Here is a 7,938-nt window from a genome sequence, read left to right as displayed (position 1 = left end):
TCAACATTGTAGGTACCGGTCATCGTCTTTTGGCGTTTTAAGTAATCAACAAGGATCACACCCTTTGCATCCCAGAATACAGTGGCCATAACTTTCTTCACTGATCTTGAATTTATTTCGTGCCGAAGAAGTGGAATTGTGCCATTCCATGGATTGACGTTTTGACTCGAGATCATAGTGTCATCACCCGTTACTAATCTCTTTTCTAATTTGACGAAATCCTCCTCAAGTAGCTTTAAATTTTGTGGCAATGTCAGTTCTTTTTTCCTTAAGATCAGAATTTATAAACTTTGGCACCCAACGAGCAGATATCTTATTTGTCCGTAAATGTTCATGAGTAATAGTTTCAATGGATCCATGGGTCAGACCTGTCTCTTCCTCAAGTTCAGCAAAAGTAATACGTCTATCTGACTGGATACGTTTTCCTATTTTTCTATGTTTGCTATTTAAGTTAATCAACACCTGTTAAAACTGCCGAGTGAAACCTGAAGCTATTCATATGACCCGAAGCGTTAAAAAACACGGTGGACGTACCCCAGTTTCAGGGCTTAAGGGTAGAATGTACCCCAGTGTTGGGACTTACGGGTAGGATATGCCCCTTGTCGGGACGTAAGGGTAGGATGTACCCCAGAGTTGGGACAATGGTATGATAAACCAAATGCTAGGCCTCTAGGGCAGGATATACCCCCAGTGTAGGGCCCCAAGGGCAGGATATGCCCCCAGTGTTGGGCCCCAAGGGCAGGATATGCCCCCAGTGTTGGGACTTAGGGGTAGGATATACCCCCAGTGTTGGGCCCAAGGGCTGGATTTGCCCCCAGTGTTGGGACTTAGGGGTAGGATATGTCCCCAGTGTTGGGCCCAAAGAGCAGGATATGCCCCCAGTGTTGGGACTTAGCGATAGGGTATACCCCCAGTGTAGGGTATACCCCCAGTGTAGGACCCCAAGAGCAGGATATGCCCCCAGTGTTGGGACTTAGGGATAGGGTATACCCCTAGTGTTGGGCCCAAAGAGCAGGATATGCCCCAAGTGTTAGGACTTTGGGGTAGGGTATACCCCCATTGTAGGGCCCCAAGGACAGGATATGCCCAGTGTAGGGCCCCTAGGGCAGGATATGCTCCCAGTGTTGGGCCCCTAGGGCAGGATATGCCCCCAGTGTAGGGCTCCTAGGGCGGGATATTCCCCCAGTGTAGGGACCCAAGGTCAGGGTATACCACCAGTTTAGGTCCCCTAAGGGTAGGATGTGATTTCAGAATTGATATGTAGCAATTATCAATCCACAGTCGCCTGTGAATGATCAACCAGTAGCAAACTAGTCGTTGATATCATGAGCAATGCAACTCGACGTCGGGGTAGGATGACACACTACTAGGTCACATATTGTATCCACCCAATACTCCACTGGGGCTGGTAGTTATAGCGATCCCTCGCGACGCCGAAGGACGGGTTCAATTCTCCAAATGGGTATTTTCTGGTGTTCTGGCGTAGAACCATACTCACTCACGCACTCACCCGTCCATCCACCCACTCACTCACTCACCCACTATATCGCTCACCCACTCACGCACCCACTCATCCACACACTCACCCACCCACCCACCCACTTACTCACCCCCCACCCACTCACACACCCAATACCCACCCTCACTGACCCATCCACCCTACCACCCACGCACTATCTCGTCAGCTCGCTCACTAACTCAAGCACTCACCCAATATCAACACACACCCACACACCCACTCACTCACTCACCCATACACACTCACTCACTCACCTACCCAGCCATACAAACTCACTCACCCACCCATACAAACTCACTCACCCACCCACCCACCCACCCATACAAACTCACTCACTCACCCATCCACCCACCCACCCACCCATACAACCTCACTCACCCACCCACCCATACAAACTCACTCACCCACCCATACAAACTCACTCACCCACCCACCCATACAAACTCACTCACTCACTCACCCACCCATACAAACTCACTCACTCACCCACCCACCCATACAAACTCACTCACTCACTCACTCATTCACTCACCTACCCACCCACCCATACAAACTCACTCACTCACCCACCCACCCATACAAACTCACTCACTCACTCACCCACCCACCCATACAAACTCACTCACTCACTCACTCACCCACCCACCCATACACACTCACTCACTCACTCTTGCGACAAGCCGGATGTTCTGCGAACGTTTTCTGACCCTTAATCACCAGGAGGTCGCACACATATAAACACCACTTTATATAAATGACAATACCATAACAATTATGTTATAAATTTCGGTCAATAGGAAAATGTCGATCCACTACACTGATACTTCCAGCATAGAACAAATAGTTTGTTAGGCTGCCAGGAGGAAAGCTAGAATGTTATGTTCCTTGTGCACCGCCCTTCCTTCACTGACAACGCGGGAAGGCATTTTTTCTGAATAACTTCTAATTCTAGGAAGTCGTTCTTTGTGTGACGTTATACCTTATTAGGGAGTGTGTGGAATTCGTAGCACGGGTCTCATACTTATACGACTATCTGAATATACTTCGGCGACATAAATGTCATTTACCTGCAACGTAATATGTTTTAATGCCCCTTGTCATCCTTGACTTGGGAAATATTACTGCGGATTTATTGTGTGGGGAAAACGGCTTAACCAGTATGTTTTTGTAAAAACGCATATTTAGTCGGGCATTTTTATTTATTGATTATTAAGTGAAAGGTATAATATTGTAATCAGAGTGATTCACAAATGTGGAGAAATGTAATTAAAACGCCTTAGAGAAACCAAAAGAAACAAGACAAAGATATGCTGAGACAGCTGAATAAATAAAACCCCAAACATTGTACAACAAATATATGTGGCAAGGGAAGATGGTGGACGGAAAACATCAAAGGACAAAGTTAACGGTTTCTGTCTGTTTTAAGACAATTTCAGGAATGACGAGATGAGATGGAGGCGAACAAAGCGTTAAACAATAGATGCTTTTTTATAATATCCCAGCAATATGCACTTGTTTATGTCATAAAGGGGGCACTAAGTCTGGGGTTATACAGTTTACCAAGGTGAGGATTCGAACATTGATCTTCAGCGCAACGAGCGAAAGTTTTATCCACGAGGCTACCTCATCGCCCCCTTATCAGGTCGTACAGAAAGAAGTGGACGAAACAGCATCAAGAGACGACCCTCCTAAATTACCATGACATGTTGAGAATAATACCTCCCGGTCTCCTTAGAGGAGAAATGCATACGCTTCATCTCCAGATATCTTCACTTCATCTTCAATTAATTATATTCAGAAATGGGATAGGTTGCCGTCTTGCCGGAAGGCTGCTTTTTCAATCTGTCTCCACAACTCACAGTATCTAAAAGTAATATCTAGCCATCCGTTACACGCCCGGGTGATCTAATTGTGGTTCAGCATCTCTAAAGAGAAAATTATATCAAGTTGCCGACGCTTTTGCCGATTGGTAGTCTCGACAAGCAAATATGTAATGTTGGTGACGTATTCCTTGTAACCCGGTGACTTATTATTCACATCGCGCAGGTCACAAATTAGGTGACGTCGGTCGTGTAGTGTAGTTGGATGGGTGACCGCGTTTGACTCCGGGAGTTTCTAGGGCTTCGGTCCTGCCCTACACTGAAGCACATGGACAACTAGCTTAATATGCCTCTGTTAACCTCGCAGTGAATGCGTACCCGGTAGGAGGAGATGGTAATGTGACTGTTAACTTTCTGTTGCGCCTCACCCGCTGATTGGTTGTACACTCCCCAGGGAGCTGAGAATGAATGACCGCGGTGATTATAAAATAACGCGCAAATGAACAGTTATAATATCCCAGTTCGCAACGGTGAGGTGAGGTGAAATTGATGTCGCGTCCAAGATTATTGCACTTATATAGCGACGTGCATGCACGTGTGTGAGTGTGTGGCTGCTTGTACTAGTCGGGACTGATGACGATTTATAGTGCTAGCTCACTGAGATACCATGCTGCAGTTTAACATGAATGCCCCACTCAGACACAGTTTACTGACTCCGAGCAGACCAGTCCTTGTTTAAGCCCCTTAATACCGAGCGCCAGACAGGGTAACAACAAGCTCCATCTTTTAATGTCTTTTGGTATGACGCGGCCGGGGATCGAACCCCGGACCTTCCGCTCTCAGGGCGGACGCTATGCCACTAGACCACGGAGGCGGTCCAGTTCGCAACGGGTTACACATATATTGTATCATATATCATCATTAAGGCATACATTCTTGAATGTAAAATAACCAACATAATAAATGTTATTCGTGTATACACACGCTTCTCTATGTAAAACTCTCGCAGTGTATCTCCTAGAGCTGAGTCTATACAGACTGGTGTGTACCGTGTCGATATACACTTGTCATAACTGGCAAAACATATCGGAGTTTATTTCTAAACAACATTAATTTCAGTAAACATCTGCAAATATTTGCAACAGATCACATAAGTTCAATCAATCAATCAATCAATCTTTATTGTATGAAAGGCCATTGGCCCATATACACATACAGATAAACAATATTATTTACAGCTGTACAGCGCATTTTATAATTATTTGATAACTAATATGATGCTTGACATATAATAAAGGTATTGTAATAACATTGGTAATAACAACAGTGGCAGCAGTAGTAGTAAAAAATACAAAAGGAATACAAAAGGAATGGAATGGAAATATGAAGTTTTACGTCGCAAGGCTTTCAGCCATAGCGCGACATTCAATACAAAAGGATCTATCAGAAATATACTCATCATGTCATGTTGTGCGTTTCAAATTTCAAAAGCGGAAATTATCGCTAAAAGGTACGTCCTTGTAAAGGACCATGTACACAAAACTACATTGCAGTGAATAAGTTGGGTTTAACGCCGATTTTAACAGCATCCTTGTTATATCACGGCGTGTCAGCTTAATGTGTGAGGAAAGCCTGAAGTGATGCAGGTCTCAAGCGTTTACTTCACAACCTTGGTGAAACCCACGAGCACGGATGTAGTGCTGACAAACCAAGAAACATAACAGAACCGGGATTTGATCCCACGGTTATAAGTTTCTGACACGCAACTCCGCACAGCGAATTGTGCCGCTGTAGACGACTGGGTCGTAGGAAGCCTGACGTTACAGTTACATCACTATAACACGTTGTACAGTGGGTATTGTGTAGCCACACTTCACTCTGTATATTGTAATTGCCATCCACTGTTGGTCGTATTAAAGAGGTGACTATAAATTGGAAACCCGTGGTGCTTCCGATTTAGAATTGGTCTCCAGGAATCAGGATCGGTGACTTGGTTTATGGCGCTTCAACGTGTGTTTGTTTGTTCGTTTAACGCCGCAATCATCAATATTCCAGCTATATGACGGCGGTCTGTAAATAATCGAGTCTGGACCAGACAATCCAGTGATTTATATCATGAGCATCGATCCACGCAATTGGGATCGATGACTTGCATCAACCAAGTCAGCGAGCCTGACCACCCGATCCCGTTAGTCGCCTCATACGACAAGCATATTCACCTTTTACGGCAAGCATGGGTTGCTGGAGACCTGATTTATCCCTGAATTTGTAAATAATCGAATCTGGACCAGACAATCCAGTGACTGACATTCTGAATATCGATCTAGGCAATTGGGATTCGATGACATTCAACCAAGTCAGGGAGCTTGACCAACCGATACCGTTAGTCGCGTCTTATGAGAAGCACGGGGTGCTGAAGACATATTTGCACCTGGAATTTTCTCGGGAGAGCTTCAACGTACCCCGACGGCCTGGATCGCTGCTCATACTATCGATTCCTGGATTGTCTGGTTCATGACATCACAAACTGGTAACATTTTCTGATCAATGACCTATAGGAAGTACAGATTATCTGTCCCTTGTGAATAAATGCTGAAAGTCCCCCATCTACTTGCCGGGACACCTCGAAGATCCGGGGTAGAATTTGTCGTAAGAGACATGTTAGTTTCACGCGACACAATTCATAATTCATGAATTGCTGGGCATAATAAAAAAAAACAACAACATGGATTTGACCTGAAAATTACAAGCGTTATCAAAACGTCACTAGGTTGAAAACGGGGCGGTCGGGTAGCCAAGTGGTTAAAGCGTTCGCTCGTTACGCCGAAGACCCGGGTCGATTCCCGACATGGGTACAATGTGTGAAGCCCATTTCTGGTGTCCCCCGCCGTGATATTGCTAAAAGCGAGGTCAAACAATACTCACTCACTAGGCTGAAAACAGTCCCCGAAACACTGCAAACTTAAGGTCCAAAACACAACTATGATACCCGTATCAATACATCACCATCGAATAACGATTTCTTGTTTGTTTAATGTTTAGCCATCATCAAACATGCTCATGCTTTATTTTGCCTGGCAGTTTTCTTGACCGTATTTGGAGAATCAATGTACTGTCTTAATTATGTAGCGTAATCCTCAATAAATTGTTGTTAAAACGGCACATAAAGTTATTTTGTCTGAAACAGGAAATACTTCCTCGATTTGCTTTGTTAAAATGTGATCTTAATCAATGTGATGTAGATGTGTCGTCTGGTTTGGTGAATACAGCATAAGGGAGGCTACTCAAACGCAGCGCTATGTATTACCTCCCTTTACCATGCTCACGCGGTCGTCTCGGCACGTGGATACTTCTTTTAAAAGGATAACTCGTTCAAAACTATGCCGTTTTCTGTTCGTGAAAGGTGAAAGTAAAGGGACAGAAGTTATTATACAGTTTCTAGGACAAAACAATCTTTTACTAAATGTACATACGTTGTAAATACACTTTTGCCACTAAAACGGTGACTTACATTTTACATTTTGTTGTCAGGAAACATGGTGACATAAAAGACATTTTTTCTATAATCGCTTTATGGCAACCGCAAATGATCAAGATTTAGGCTAAAATCTGCGATGTTGTATTCACGTGCCTTCAAGAGCAGAAATGTACTTAAATGAATTTGTTTGCTGTTTAACGCCGCACTAAAATAATCGGACCCCTGAAGATCCGGGGTCGAATAGGTCTTCAGCAACCCACACTTGCCGTAAAAGGCGACTATGCTTGTCGTAAGAGGCGACTAACGGGATCGGGTGGTCAGGCTCGCTGACTTGGTTGATTGTCATCGATCCTAACTGCGTGGAACGATGCTCATTATAGCAATCACTGGATTGTCTAGTCCAGACACGATTATTTACAGACTGCCGTCATATAGCTGGAATATTGCTGAGTGCGGCGTTAAACAACAAACCAACCAACCAATTAAATAATTCAGTGTCGAGTGATTGATATCATGAGCATGGATCTACGCAATTTGGATACGAGGCCGTGCATATATCAAGTCAACGAGCCTTACCACTCGACCTATAGCCGAAAGGGGGTCATACAGTCAAGACATGACCTCACATCACGGCCGAGAACACCCCCTTCATCAATCCAGAGACGAAAAAAATGTCGCTATTCTAGAATGTGGTTGACGATTACTCTCGTATTTTGCTGAGATTTAAAAAAAATAAAATCCCGTGGGTTTGTGACTGAAAAGTTGATATCGCTGTTCTCCCAGATAATTCCCTGTCTATGCACGTGCTTGTCATAATTTTATTACCACAACTTGAAGTAATAACAGACCGGTAACATGTTCACTTCCTGTTTCGACGATAGTCTGAATAGGAATTATGAAGGTGGATTTCTCGGCCGTGATGTCGCCTTGACAGTAGGACCCCATCTTGGCTACCGGATCCGGTAAGTCGCATCTTCAGACAAATATGGGTTGCTAAAGACCCAGTATTTTACAGGCCGTCGTGATCTCGGTCGAATAACAACGAACGAACAAATACCTACGTTGACGGAGCCCTTATCTTTGTATCCGTCTGATGACTGTGTGTAAACACAGGCGAAATC

Source organism: Haliotis cracherodii, unplaced genomic scaffold, assembly GCF_022045235.1.
Source record: "Haliotis cracherodii isolate W230 unplaced genomic scaffold, xgHalCrac1.p SCAF_33, whole genome shotgun sequence".
In the NCBI taxonomy this organism is placed as follows: Eukaryota; Metazoa; Mollusca; class Gastropoda; order Lepetellida; family Haliotidae; genus Haliotis; species Haliotis cracherodii.
The sequence above is the reverse complement of the archived record's forward strand: the minus strand, read 5'-3'. Positions refer to the sequence as shown.